This window comes from Phalacrocorax carbo, chromosome 13, assembly GCF_963921805.1.
Source record: "Phalacrocorax carbo chromosome 13, bPhaCar2.1, whole genome shotgun sequence".
Lineage (NCBI taxonomy): Eukaryota > Metazoa > Chordata > Aves > Suliformes > Phalacrocoracidae > Phalacrocorax > Phalacrocorax carbo.
The window spans coordinates 3325622-3341077 of NC_087525.1; the positions used below are offsets into that span (position 1 = coordinate 3325622).

Here is a 15456-nt window from a genome sequence, read left to right on the forward strand (position 1 = left end):
TACTTTAACACATGATTTAACACCACTGAAGGCAGTCCCATATGCAGGGACCACCTTCCCGGAGTCAAAGCACTGCACCCTCTCCTGCTGCATGTAAAGCAGCTAGCGCTCTCCAGACTGTGAAGTGGGGCTACAGACTCCTTTCTGTCCACAGATCTGCCTTTTGAAACTATTTCCTCAGTGTAAGAGCCAAGGAGAACAGCAAGCACAGATGTTAAAATTATGAAATAAAAATGCATGATAAAAACCTGCTGCACAGGACTCAGCATTTGTTCTAAAAGCAATATGATAACATAGATCAGTTCAAATGTCTACCTAAACGGTTCCATCCTGACCACGGGAGAACAAGTTGCTGGCAGCAACTCTGGACCATGTGACTTGCAAAATGTGTAGATTTTAAGTACCTGTATTTGGATGCAAATTTTTGAGGTAGATACACTTTGGTTTGCTCAATTTCTAAATCTACTTGGCACAGTATTGTTATGGTGAAATTAAGAACTAGATTTAAACATATACGCAGTTTCTGAAAAACGTGCAGGCCAAGGCTGGCATACAGCTCTGCAGAAAAGGCTGTGGCAGGCTGGAGAACTAGTAACAGCTGAAAACAAAACCTGACATATATAGTAATGTAGCTTAATCCTTCTTACCCTGGTATTGGTAACACTCAGGGCAGCCACGGTACATCCACAGCTTTCATATTTCAGATTTCATATTTCAGATTTCATATATCAAAACTTCATTATTAAGCTGTTCCTTTACATGCAACAAACTTACCAGCCCAGGAATGGCACAATTTTGTAGGAAAACAATAAACCCTTATAAGTACATTGAGCACATACACATCTACCAGCTCTGATTTGAGCAGAGCATGCAGAACAAATCCTAAAAACGTCTTCATGACTTTTAGGAGGATCTAGAGACCATTTCAGCATGCTTGAGTGAATATTTGTAAGGTCAGCATGTAGCAGATAGTGGTTTAAGTCTCAGAGCTTACAATTCCTCTGAAGACAACAAATCTAATATGCTCTCTTCATTCATAAACTGTACACAGGTACTCACCTGTTGCTCACGCAAGGGCTATATCAGTATCCGTGCTGTTCCTTGAGGACGCTGTTCTATTATGAGTATCATTAAGGCCAGGCTGGACGGGGCTCTGAGCAACCTGATCTAGTTGAAGGTGCTGCTGCTTACTGCAGGGGAGTTGGGCTAGATGACCTTTAAAGGTCCCTTCCAGCCCAAACCATTCTGTGACACATGTAAAAATATGTAAAACAAGATGTACTGTTGCAGTTACTACGGCGCCCCGACCTCCGAGGCACTGTGAACAAGACACTGCGCATCTCATCTGTGCCCTGTTTCCAAGGTCCCCATACTCCCCAGTCAGGCCAGCAAGTGAGGCTGGTGCCCTCTGGCTGCAACACCCCCATCCCTCTCGCTGGGGAAAGGGCCCCGCTCAGCACCCCACCACCACCCACCCCTCAGTCAGGCCCAGGTGGGTGCTCTGGGGAGGAGGTATAGGCACTGGTCCAGGGTATACGGTGTCACCCCAGGCTGCGAGTTCCTTCCCGAATTCTCGAGCCCCAGAGTCTTACCCAAAAATGCCATAACCAAGTGCAATACAATGCATCAGGAGGCAACATATATGCAGAACACCGTGTGGTTTGCTTCAGCGGCATCGCTGCATTTGAATACACAACAGTATGTTTCCTTCTCAGCGGAGTAAAAAAAGAAATAAAAGGAGCCACCCGGGAGGTAACGCTAACTTCCTAAGCCTACTACTAGGAAACTACATGACACTGCTCTCAGTGCATCAACACAGTCTATACCAGCAACAAGCAGCATGCTCTTCTCAGCCCTGCAAAATGACTTATGCTAAAAACAATAAAGGGACCAAAACCAAATTTGTGGATTAAAGGCTTTTCCCCACCACTCAAAGTATAAAACAGTTGTAGCCAGCCTTGAGAACACAACCAATGTGTTACAGTCATCACTTCTTACCAGCTCCCCCTTCTACAATTTCTCTCACCTCAGAGTCTACTGCTTCGAGCATAATATTAAACTCAAAGAAAACTGAGGAATGGGGGAAAGGAAACAGGGTTTCTACAGATGTGAATGTCATGTAAATGTCAACCCTCATGTTAAAATTTGATTAGGAGACTGAATGAAAGGCAAACAGCATTGCTATAAGTAAACCAGCACACTAACAATAATCTCAGCCTGCCTGCAACACAACCTTAGTGATGGATTTCATTATTCTTAAATTTCCATGTAATATTAAGCTGCAATTGATTTTGGGAAAAGATCATATATAGTAGTACAAGAACTGCAAATAATCGTTTGTTGACAAGATGGATCTACGCAGTCTTAATACCAAATTTCTTGCGTGCTGTGGCTACAACTACACGCTGTCAAATCAAGAAAATTTTCATTGCTTTTGCATTAGAAATAAATGCCCATCTACTTCAAAAGACTGGGAGCATAGGCACCCATTCATCTCTCTGTACCTGTGCCAGGGGAAACGGAAGGCAGTTTCACATTAAAGTCCAAAAAGCAGAATTCCAGCGGGCACTAAATGGATACAGATAAACTTTGGGGACCGATTCATTACAATTTTGTCTTGGAAATGTAATATTTTCAAAGACTGCACGTCCCCACTTGCCACATTTCTTGATGATCCTTAGGTACTAGCTGCTCTTGGCTCAGGAGCTTTCTTCCTACTGAGTGACCTCAGATCTGCTCCTTCCAGGAGGCTGCACATCTCCCAGACCAGCTCAAGTAATTCAACAGCCCCAGTAACATGAAGTTACTGACACAGGGGCAGAAGACAGTTGTTAGATGAACTGGAACTATTGGTTTCAACTAAGAGCTAAAGAGTTGATTCACTAAATGAGGAAAAAAAATCTACTGTACTATTCACATTAGCAAATGCAAAGTTAGAAGGAAAGAAATTTTCCAGACACAGGACACTTCTTCCATCAGCTTTACACGCCCCCACCAAATCACCACCACCACAGAGCACACAGGGACTAACTCTGGCTCAACCAATGCCAGCCTCAATTCACTTCAAAATGAACTTGAAAACAGACAAGCAATTGCCCTGAACTGATTACTTTCTACCCAAAATGCAAATCTTAGCCCCAATGTGTCTTAGGTATGTGTTCCCCAGAGGATCAACTTAGTTTTGCACTACCCTTGATGTTGTAGTTACCTGTTGTGCCATCAAAATATTTTGCTAATTTATTTCACAGAAGTTGTATGAGGACAACTTCAGAAGGAACTTGGAATTTCATGCCCTTGATGACATCCCCTGTGGTTGACAGTCCAAGTCATAAACTTGTCACTATCTTGATAATTGGTGGGAGGACAAGAGGACATAAGATCCATATCTCTGATAGATGGCTCCCTTTAGTTTGAGACTCCCCTAATAGTTAGAGGATTTTTTTTTTTTTGTAATCTGCGTTCAAAGATATTAGAATAAGAACATTATCAGAGACTCGGAGAGATCATTGTACCCCCAAAGAGGAGAGTTATTAAGGGATTTCAATAATCCTCTGTCCTTTACCTTCAATAGGGAAACCTAGGCACTATCTTCCACTGCTTCATTGCTCTTTGTAGTTATAATCAGGAAGAAATAAAGCAAAAAAGGAAGCGGTTGCAGTGCCAGTGGACAAAGCTTCAATTCATTATGAATTTCATGAGCAGCCCAATTCATCTATTCAGTACTTTCAGTCCCACCAGTGTACTTCAGGCCACCTTTCTAGATGAAAAAGACCACCAAAGAGTAGGTCAGCTTTTCTGACCCTCCTATAGCTGCCATAGTGTCAAACCTCCCATATCCAGATAAGCCCCTAGATAAACCTAGCTGACCTGCTAAGAAAAGGAGAAACACCGCTCACCACCAGCTTTTCACCTCCCTCTGCTTTGCTTCCCAAGTTGGCTGCCAAACAGAAGGAAACCATATTGTATAGAGTTCCTGGAGGCCGTACACTCTGCTCCTGCTCCCAAGCGTAGCGGCAACTGTTCTCAACAGGAGTTAACAGTATCTTATTCTCCAGAGTTTTTCAAAATAAAAGGAGACTTGTACAAGCTCAAGTTCTGTCCCATGGTTCAACAGTCATAAATCTCGTTTTATTAAAGAGTCTACTGTTTTAAAAAACAAATCACTGAAACAGACACCACCTGATATTCACCAGGTGCATTTATCCAGATCTTATTCAGTTTTAAGTACTTATGTAAATAACCTTGTTTCACATTAAATGTTAAAAGAACTTTTTTCCAAACTAGAATCTTTATTCCCATGCAATGCATTGCTCTCAGATCTTGGTAGGCAAAAAAAAAAAAAAAGAGAAGCAAAGGAAGGCTGCTGAAAACGATTATCTACTGCCTTACGATTGAATTGGGCACCTACAGGAGGAAAAAACCCTCCAACTAAAGAAAGATGAGTGCGCACTGTTAAGTTCCTTAACTATCAGAACTGCAGCCATTTTGTTATGAATAATTTTATGCTAGCGGACATCGGAGTGACAGAGTTCAGACTGTTTAAGATATTCAAAGATTCCATTTGTGAACATTAAATAACTGAAAGCTCTCATAAGGTAAATGGATTCAGAAACAGTCGGTGCTTCTTCAAAGGCAACAAGCACTATGCAAACCTTCATCAGCAGAGAACAGAAAGCTGAAGAGGGTGTGCACGTGCGACCCATACAACTGAAGTAGTCCAAGATACTCTCAATATCACAAGTTCACTAAAGCCTTAAACCCCGGTTAGTTTCTTTTCCAACAACTCAGATATTTTGATTTTTACCTTCAGGTGTTTTAGGAAGAGGACATGAGATTATTTGCTGGGCCCCACTTGCAGGACTGTATCACAGATGGCACTTACTTCCTGTGTAACTAAAGACAAGACTTTCACTCATGTCTTGCAGGCAGGCTTTGGTTAAACCTACGCCAAGTCAAGAACTTGTTTGCAATTCACCATGACCCTCTCACAGCACCTCCTATTCAGCATAGGGGTTCTCTTAGCTGAGCTCCCTCCCTCCCAGGAAAGCACAGGCCCAGATGACTGTTCCATGCAAGAAAGGAAGAAACTTTATATAGGTTTTCATTTAGTGCATTGTGCTGGTTTTGGCTGGAGTAGAGATAGTTTTCTCCATCGTAGCTAGTACAGGCTGTGTTTTGGGTTTGTGCTGGAAACAGGGTTGATAACCCAGGGGTGTTTCCGTTCCTGCTGGGCAGGGCTTGCACAGAGCCAAGGCCTTTCCTGCCCCTCAGCCCACCCCACCGGCAAGTGGGCCGGGGGCCACAAGGGGCTGGGAGGGGACACGGCCGGGACAGCGACCCCAGCTCACCCCAGGGACGTCCCACACCACACGGCATCATGCTCAGCACACAGAGCTGGGGGAAGGAGGAGGAAAGGGGGAAGGGACATTCAGAGTGACGGCATTTGTCCCCCCACATCACAGTTATGGGTGACAGAGCCCTGCTGCCCTGGGGACGGCTGAGCGCCCGCCTGCCCGTGGGAAGGGGTGAATGGATTCCTTGGTTTGCTTTGCTTGTGTGTGCGGCTTTTGCTTTACCTGTTACACTGGCTTTACCTCAACCCACAAGCTTTCTTGCTCCTACCCTTCTGGTTCTCTCCCCCATCTCACCAAGAGGAATGAGCGAGCGGCTGCGTGGGGCTTGGCTGCTGGCTGGGGTTAAACCACGACATGCATTTAACTGCTGCTCATCCATCTACCACTTTTCTTTGTCAGAGAGTGACTAATAAACACAAAATTGCATTTCTGCTTCAGGTTGTTAATTTTTCCTTGTCATACACATGGCACTTAAATGTAAGTCCATCAGAGTGCAGGTTTCATTTCTAGCTTGTGTTTACACTCATTTTAGACATAACAATAGAAATTAAATATACCATATTCCAATTACTTTCATCATGCTGTCTCACAAATATTTTCTTTCCTCAAGCTTGCAATCTCTGTTTGCAGACAACAGCAAAGAATAAAGACATTAGTTATTTTGTGTTGTTGGATACTTGGTGTCTTAGGTGTCTGGTGATGTAAGTTATTTCAAGCTTTGATAATACCCAAGCATATAAACTAAAGGGGCATGGGGAGGGGAATCAAGAAAATCTTCATAAGCAATAAATTAAGTTTGCTAGATTAAGCACAGGTCTGTTCAATGAAGACTCTTGGGAATTTGTATCTGCCACAGTACTCAGGAATTCACACACCATCACAGTGAACCAGCACATATCCATATATGCTTATCTACGTAACTTGGGATTGCCAAATGAAGCGAGGACTAGCATAGAAATGAAACAGTGACTTTACTGCCATTCAGAAGACACCACTGGCCCAGCACAGGCAAGGCCTTTCCCAGCTTCAGATGAGAAGTCCTCCAGCTCACCCGCATAGTCTCACCTCTCCCCGAGGTCTGCTTCCCAGCCAGCCTTACTGACACCACTTTTCCATGAAACAAAATCAGATTAGCTTAAACAGCTACTCTGCAAGGTCTGAGCTAGGGGTAACCCAGAGGAAGAGTTTCTACTCTGTCCCTGACAGGCCCAGGAGGGTCTATGAGGTTTAGCCTATTCATCACCATTATGTACCGGAATGACCACTCTCGAAGTTTACATCATCACATATTTGCTGTTTGTAGAAAATGCACAAAATGCAGTCAAAAGAAAATTTGATCAAAACCAGATCAGAGTAGTCAAATGTTGGGGTTTTTTAAAAGCATCTCTCTCCTAATTCTGACAGGGAATAATTAACTTCTGTTTCGATGAGATTTATTTTCTCCACAAGAGCCATGAATAATGCCCTTCACAAAAACTGTCTGTCCATTACTCTAATACACATCACTGTGAAATTTTAACAGCTCTTGTAGCAAGAAACATACAGTGACCTCCTCCCATCGCATTTGCTTGACTAGGGAAATACCCCTAGAGACAAAAGATATTTGCATTTAAAAATATTACGTTATAATAATATAGCAAATACCACCACCTGCAAGAAGAGAGCACAACGCTGCCTGTCATCACCCCTATATTGCTGCTCATCAGCCAGCAAAATTTGGAGCTGCTGGTCCAAGTAATATCCTTATATTTAAATAGAACTGTTAGCTTTGAAATAGGGTGGCTCCCCCATTCCTATGGTACAGGATGACTCTAAGGAACCTGGAATCATACAGTCACCCGGTGGCACGCAAGTGCTGCAATCTAGCACAGCGCTAGTAATACTGATGCGTGCTGTCCCTGCGCTGCCGCAGGCGAGGCTGGGAAGGGGCCCGCAGCTCAGCAGTACTCGTGGAGCGCTCCCCTGGGACAGCTCACGGGGCACCAGACCTTATAGAGGAGTACCTTCCCCCTTACCAAACGCAGCCAAGTACCAGATGGGAGGCACAAACCACCGAGACAGAAAAACTGTTTCTCAAGCCACAGTGAGGGGGAAAATGTAGGCAAACAGAAAATGCTGTAATCAACCATTCAAATTGCACTGGCATGCCGGCATTAATATTTGTATTTGTGTAAAAACCACCACATGAAATTTAAGGATAGAGCAGTAAAAGACTGCAGTTCTATACCTCATCCAAAACATTAAATCACTAAAACCACTCCAATGGTTGTGCACTGGACCATAACTTGAATGGAAATCAAGGAGAATCTCTGTTCCGTTTACAGTACTTCATTCATGTGGTTCCTTGCCACGTAAATGGACAAGCAATAACCTGGCTTTGCAGGAAGGCTCCTCGCTTACCACAATAAGTAGTCTGTAAAATGGACACATTAACAGCCCTCCTCACACTGCCCTCACAGATCCTCAAGCTATTTACACATCCAGTGTTACAACTTGGGGCATAAACCACTTTCTCCAGAAATTGGTATTTTAAGTTGAAATGTGTGCTAATGTGTATTTCTGTAAAAACAAAGCTATTTTATCCACAAATTCTTATCCAAATCTGACCGCCTAACAAACAAAATAATAATAAACCAAAGCACTGAAAGCAATGAGCTGTATGTTTCTCTCCCACTAATTAAATCACTTCAGCAAGAGCAGCATTTTAGTACTTAAGCATGATCTTCACATAAGAAAGGACTCACTGCTGTTCTAAGACTGTTCCTGAAGATGTTTTATCAGGAATGTTTTTCTCCTTCCACCCTTCCCAAATGCCTTTGGAAGTCTTTCTAACAGCTTTTATCAGTCAGCTTTGTCTTTTTACTCAGTTTCTTTTTCTGATACCTCAAATGGTTTGTTCAGGTTAGAAAAGGAAACAGAAATGAAACGTATGAACTAAATAAAAAATAAGCTAGTACTTCACCAGTGACAGAAAATAACCGCGGTCTTTGTGGCACTTCACTTTGAACTTCCCTCTGTTTCTCTTTTTTCTTTGCCCTTCAGACTGAACTATTTCAGGGAATTCATTTGAACCAAGACTGCGTCTTTCGGTGTTTCAGGGCATTCTCTTGATAGACAAAATAGGCTGGGGAAAGACAGCAGTCCATGGCCCTTCCTCAGGCAAACATCCACTACAGTTGCTTGGTTGAAGTTTCAAGTAAAATTAGGAAAAAACCCAGGATTCCGCTGTTCGGCTTTAGGCTAAGATTCCAATCGTGACACTGGTAATGTCAACTGCCAGGAACAGCATCACTTCTGATTAGTTATTCCCAGTATGAGCCAGCAGAGCTGAGATAAGAGCTTTATACACAAGGCAAGAGCCTGCCTGGCACCTGGCTTCTCGCTGCTCTATGCTGTCACCGCAGCTGCAGCATCCTGAGACCACTAGTCCTCTTGGTCATTAATTGCCCTCAGAAGCCCCTCCAAAGGGATACCCAGCAGAGACCGAGTTCCTCCAGAAAACCAAGACAGAAGCACACCCAATGACAACCTTCACCTGCGCTTCCAGCAGAGGCCAGAGAGCAGAGGGGGCTGGCTCCCTTGCCCACCCCTTCACAGCGCTGGGTTTTTGCTCTGTTCTGGCACCTCCAACAAAGCTCGTTAACATCAGCCGAGGATGCAAGGCAATCCCACTGACCAGGTCAAGTCTCTGAACACAGGGGGATCTACGGTGGTCCAAGCAAACGCCGCCACACTAAAGCCATAGGTCGGCCTTCTCAAATGAACACTCTAGTGGCTTTTCCCTTCCAAGGCAAATCCAGCAAGAACACCCTTCTCTCCCCACACCCACAGGCGGGTGCTTTGTGCAGATATAGGTGTCATACAAAGGCCAGACAGATACATTTTATGTATAGAAAACAGACACTATTTTAAACGACCTCAGCTCTTACTCAGAGGTTTATCACGAGTGATTAGAAGTACTTGTTCTAACTTCTTTTGTGCAACAGCTTGGAAAAATCGTCCGGTATGCAGTCACCAAAGAACAGCATGTAATCCTAACAGCTAGAATACATAAAACCTCTGCCAATAGGATTATATCAACTGCCAAAAGACAAGTAAAATCCAATTACTACTGAGTTAGTATTTATTTTGAAGTCTCTTATAACAAACCACCTAAGCACCCAAAGTGCAGGAGCACCGTCTCTCCCAGAAGCCTGCTCTGTTGTACTCTTACAGGTTTTGGGGCACTCAACATATCCTTCCCCAGAAGATTTCACATCAACAAATGCATAAAATAGAACACTCTAGTAGCAGCAAAATGAACACTAAATACCTGCAAGATACATTTTTGCCTTCATCAATCAGTTGATTAGTTATTTTTAATTAAAACAGGAAGGCCTGATTGAAGGATTTTGAGCTGTAATCCCTTCCACTTTAACTACTGTTTTCTGTGGTTCACATACCGAATTCATAAACTATTCATAGGACAAAAGTAGCAAACCTGGAATTCAGCCTCAAGCAGCCTTTTGGCTAGATCCAGACCTCAACCTTGAACTATTCAGAGTCACCCATCTGCATGCTTTAAATACTGTGAAGTGCATATTAATTGGTTATTAGTTCAATTTTCACCTGCACACTCTAAATTTCGGAGAAAACTAGATGGGTCACACAAAAGCGATACCTCATTTTGCCAGAGTCCTGTTAAGTTTTCTTGAAGTTTTGATGAAGATCCGAAAACCACCTTCACAGGGTAAAAAGGTTTGGTTTGCTAAACCAATGGTGTTTTTATCTGACTTATTGTTACAGCTGGACTAAGACCAGAATTGAGTTTCCTATTTTCAAATTTTTATGCTTAGCTGGATAGAGGCTCTGATACAAACATAAAAACAAAAAAAAAAGGAAAGCCAGCATTCATACTATTCTACTGTTTAAGAAAATTTTAATAAAGGCCACAAACGTAATCAACTTTGTTCCAAAACTTTATGAAATCTATGAAAGGAAAAGCATAAGACTACTGGTTTCACTTTCTTTACCTGTTTGCTGACAACAAGCAGAGTTTTAACAACAAAGCATGCCCCACGTTAGAAGTTGTTCACAAATACTTAAGTCGAGTTCAGCAGTAAATCTCCATGCGTATCAGGCTGCTAAGGCATGGGAAGAGGGGAAGGAGCAATAAGCAAGGGAGACCTGAAGGATCTTACATTTTAAGAATGTGTCCTACTGAAGTACGAACATAGCTCCCGAATCTTGAGGTGTACAGGTCCTAGCAGCAAGGCCTAAGGAACTCACCGATTTATAAAGATGAGGAGAAAGAACTGCAGCCAACTTCCAACTCCTGTCTGAAATCCATGCTCTTAAATCAACCCTGGTAAAGTTCTACATTCCCTAGTTCAGTCCTGGATCTGCTTCTGAAGTGCAACACTCCGCAGCGCGCTGCGCCCGCCCAGCACTGCGGTGTAGCTGTCCCTGCAGACAGACACCAGGACGCTGACAGCCCCAAGCTAGCCGACAAAGGAACAAATGCATATACGCTGTGGACGCACAATGCAGCAACTCGGTCTTGGTGCTTCAGACTTCCCATGGGGTATAGAAAAACCAGCGCCTAAAGAGCTGACTTAAGAAAAGCACGCACACATTTCCACAACCGGTACAATGCTACTACAACAGCTATGGCCTCAAAAAGCTGACTGAAACTCTATCTGCAGAACACACACTCACCTTTAAAGATGCTCAGGAGGTTGCTCTAGTAACTCTTCCCATTTTAACAAACCTTTCCAACTACGCCTATGTAGTGCCATTTGGAAGTTACAGAAAAAGTACTTATCGTAGCAGGATGTGCAAAGTTGCACGATCTGACTTTAAATATCTTCAGCAAGCCTGATCTGACTCTAACTATCCCTCTACCGGTCTACAGTCTTCCTCTTGAAAATTATGTGTCAACTACAGTCACTGTACCTTCCAGAGGGTGGCATAAGGGGGCTTGCCAGATCAACAGCAGCTGAAGCAAAAGGGTAGAGGCAGCGGTCCCCGATTGGGAAGTAGCCTGCCTCAAATTTTGTGAAGCCTTGTGGCATGACAAACGGTTTAAGGCAGGACGGATTTCCACGTCGTTGCCATACACGCTGGGCTATGCATGTGACCAGACTGCCACTCCTGCTGCAGTACCTCCACGTTCCCATCGCCTCTTTAGGAGGCTGAGAAAAAGCACCTCATTTCCATTATGTGATTGACTGGCCATGCAGATTGGGCTTTGCTGGGATGCAGGAGGAGATAGCATCTTTCAGAGAGAACTGATTTTGGAAGAAGTACAGAGCAGGAACAGTTTGCATTCACTCCCAGCTTGCTACGTGGGATCTTGAGAACATTTCCTTTACCACTTCAGCTATACAGCCTGATTTTATTTTTAAATCTCTCCTTTTCCCCAATTTCCAACCCTCAGAAAGCAAAACAGTTCTCAGTTGAAAGTGAAAAACATATTCACTTAACCCACAGACTCCCCAAAGAGCAGTCCAAGAATTTCACATGCCGCAAACCTCCTCCCATCAGGGTGGTGCGGGGGAACAAACAAGGAAATGTTTCCCCCTGAACTTTTAAAGATGGGAGGTGGGAGCAGCCAGCCTTGCAGACACAGGGGGTTCCCCCCCACCGGCAGAGTCTAAATGAGTCTAGATGTGAATTGCTTCACACCAACCCACCCCTCCAGCCACCACGCAACACGCTCTAAGGTGACAACCACACAGTTGTCATTAACGGCCACGGCTGAAACACGTACAGGGTCTGGAAAGCAGGCGCCTGCCTCTCCCGACGTGTGCCCCCAGATGCCACCACCCACACGCCTAGTTTGTTCTTCCAAAGGTAACGTATTCCTCGGGCTCCAGCCCACCAGGCTGACTTCACCGTGCATCTCTCAAGTTAGCACAACATCGCAAATGCAGAGCTCCGATCAGCCGCAGGGAAAGACAAAATCTGTAGGGTGTGCAAAAGGCAGGCAGCCACACCACCTACCAGGAGTCGGGGGACCAGGGTCACCCTGCTGATGCCGCGCTCAGTCCGCTGCTGCAATTCCGCTCCCAAAGCATCCACGGGGCTTTCCAAGCCCCAGAAGGTGTCTCCCCGCAGCTTTACAGTTACGAGGCAAGGAGCTTCCCCTCTCCCCTCCGCAGGGCTCCCCGATGCTCGAAGGAATCAGGCACTCGGGCAAAGGCAGCAGATAAGGCACCCAGCATCACTCCGCTTCCCCCAAACGAGCTCGGAAATGAGACGTAACAGCAGCCTCTCTCCCGCGCCAAGTATTACAGGAGCGGAATACTAACCGGTTCATTTATTTTACTGATTACCATACGCAGATATTAAAGTCTAAGCGCTGCATTTCTTCCACTAGCCCTTTCAAATTAACCCTACATTTTAAAACAATACTTGAGGTCACCGTTCCTCCTATGCTTGGCGGCGGGAACCGATGGGGAAGGAGGGGAGGAGATGGGTGTTTGTCCCCACCGGGGGAGGCTCCCCCGGCTCCGGAGCCCTGCCCCAGCCTCGGGAGGGTGCGCGGGGGGTCTCCGGGCTGGACCGGTGCTGCTCCAACCCTCCCTCCCCTTCCCACTTACCCCCTTTCCGCCAGGCGCTGGGAAAGTTTCGGCCGCGGCGGGGAGCGGGACGGGGCCGGGGGTCGCCGCCCCCTCGCAGCGAGGCCCGCGGGGCGGTTTGTGTCGCCGGCGGCTCCGTGCCCGCTCCGCCTGCCGCCGGCTGCGGCTGGGGCTGCCTGCGCGGCGGCGGCGGCGGCGGGGGAGCCGCGCAGGGGCGGGAGGAAAACTTTGAGGCTCGCAGGGGGAGCGGGGAAGGGGCACCGCCGCGGTGCGGCCCCCCCTCCCCGGCGGAGGGGCCGGGAGCGCCGCAGGCTCGGGCAAGGCGGCCGCCGCCGCCGCTCCCGGCTGGGGGAGCGCGGAGAAAGCGCGGCGCCGCGGCCGAGGGGCTGCTCACGCCCGCCTCCCCGCTTTATGAGCCGGCAGTACCAAAAAAAAAAAAGGGAGGAAGGAGGGTTGGGGAGAAAATAAGCGGGGGGGGGGGGGGGGGGGCCTATGGGGGAACCGCAAGCGTTTATAAGGCTCCGGACATCCCTGCAACCTCCTCCCTCCGGGATGGAGCAAGCAACACCCCGCAGCCTCGCCGCCCCCTTCCCCAGCCCTCCCGGCGAGCGGCTCCTGGGAGGGAGCGGGCGGGGAGGGGGCTCCGGCTCGGCCGCCCCGCAGGGCTCGGCGTGGCGCCGGGCATCCCCCCCGCCCGCTCCCTCCCCCCCCCCCGCGGCCGTGCGGGGAGATGCTCGGCGGCACCGGGAATAAAACCGCACTCAAAGCCGCTCTCAGCACTTACTGATCCCAACTCCGGAGCGGCGCGCCTCGGCTGCCAAGCCTGGTGGTGCCTTATCCCCAAATGCCACCTGTAGGCCTTTTGCCCTGGGAGGACAAGTGTCTCGGCTACCACCCACCTGAATTCAGCGTGCGGAGCTGCAGGTGGTGAATCAGCACGGCGGGGAGCCGTGGGCTGCCCGGTTCGTGCTCGGCGGCGCGGGGGGAGCCCCGCCGCGGCCCCCGCTCCTCCTCCCCGGGAAGGTCCCGCATGAACCCGCGGCCAATTGCGCCGGCTGCGGGAGCACAACAGGCCCTGCAACGGCAAACCTCCGGCTGTCACCTTAAAGAACTATATACCGTCATTTCTTAGTAAACAAGCTCCAAACTGATTCAGCTGTTTGGCACCAACGCAAGGGAAAGACCGCTCGGAGGCGAGCGGCGACCCCTAAGACACCGCTGGTTTCAAAGGCCCGTGTTCACTTTTCCACAGAACCCCCTCCACCGCCCCCCGAGACGGGCCAGGGCCGGCGCTCCCGGGCCCCGGCACACCCGGAGCCGAGCTTTCCCGAGCAGCGTCCGCCAAGCGAGCGCTACACCCGACTTTGCCTCTTCCACCGCACCAAACTCCCCTCCCCTCCCGCCTTCAAATCCCGTCTCCGGGTTCACCCGGGCTCCCCCCTCATTAAACCTCTGCGGGCAACTCCATCAGCTAATCCACCGACAGCTTGCTGTAAAACCTCGTAAGAAGGAAAATAATAACTCCTGACCTTTCAAGTGAAGATGACCATGTAAATCTTTACTGTCTCAATATCATCCCAAATCCCACCGATAAAGTAAATATATGAACCACAAATTTTCTGCGCGGAAGCTGAATAAAAACCGATTTTTCCAGGGTTTTTTAGATGAGCCTGCGAATTCGTTTTTAATCCTAATAACTAAACCCAGCCTTCAGAAGGACTCAGACTAAATTTCTAGAGTAGTCAACAGCTTAAACATCCTGGATATTAGAGAAGGAGCAAAAAGAGTTTAAGGCGAGGTCTCCCCGGCGAACGGGATGCTGACAACTACTACCGTATGGCAGCGCCTCTCCCGCGGACGGCGCCCTTAGGCGGCGCTCACCCCCCGGCGCCCCCCGCCCCGCCGCGCCCCCCACGCCGGTGCCCGGAGCTACTCGGGCAGACGACTTCGCTCCCTCCCGCGCGGGGCTCCGGCTCCCCAAGCCGGCCGCCTCAGCATTAAGGTCCACTGAGGTGCCGGGGGGGCTCCCCCATCCCAGCGCGCCCCTCACCTCCGCCTCGGAGCCCCCCGAGCACGGCCCGGGGCGGGGCAGCGCTGCCCCCCGCCGCCTGCTCCGGCCCCGCTGCCGCCGCGGCGTTACCGAGCTGCTGCCGCCGCTCCCGCGGGGCGGCGCCGCCGCCCGCCGGCCCTCGCCGTCCGCCTCCTCCTCCTCCTCCTCCTCGTCCTGCCCCGCCGCTCCCGCGCCGGGCCGCGCAACCCCGGGCGGGTGGGAGCCGCGCCGAGCGGAGCCGGGGCGAGGCGGCAGGGCTGCCAAACGCGGGCGGATTGTGCCCCCCTCTCGGCTCGGAGGGCCGGCGAACTGCAGCCGCAGACAGCGGGGCTGCTGCTGCCGCGGCCGCCCGCCCGCCCGCCCGCCCGGCCACCGGCACCGCGCCCCCCAGCACGGCGCCCCCGGTGCTGGCTTGAAGCAGCACCCGCGGCAGGCTCGGAAGCCAGCAACGCGGTCGGCGGCCGCCGCCTCTGCGCCCTGACCTCGGAGG

At 48.7% G+C, this 15456-nt stretch overlaps 1 protein-coding gene across 4 annotated transcripts in view; it reads right to left on the reverse strand.

Annotated features, from left to right (window-relative positions):
• PCDH15 (protocadherin related 15) overlaps positions 1-15129 on the reverse strand; it is an 826977-nt gene extending 811848 nt beyond the window's left edge. The window contains exons 1-2 of one of the 4 annotated variants that reach the window (XM_064464573.1): positions 14967-15128; positions 14345-14415 (exon numbers count right to left, since the gene is read on the reverse strand). The gene's annotated coding sequence lies outside the window, so the exon portion shown is untranslated. Of the gene's footprint in view, positions 1-14344; positions 14416-14966 lie in introns of all 4 variants that reach the window. The other 3 variants (XM_064464572.1, XM_064464571.1, XM_064464569.1) reach the window with 3 other exon arrangements.
• Between the last annotated feature and the right edge of the window lie 327 nt (positions 15130-15456).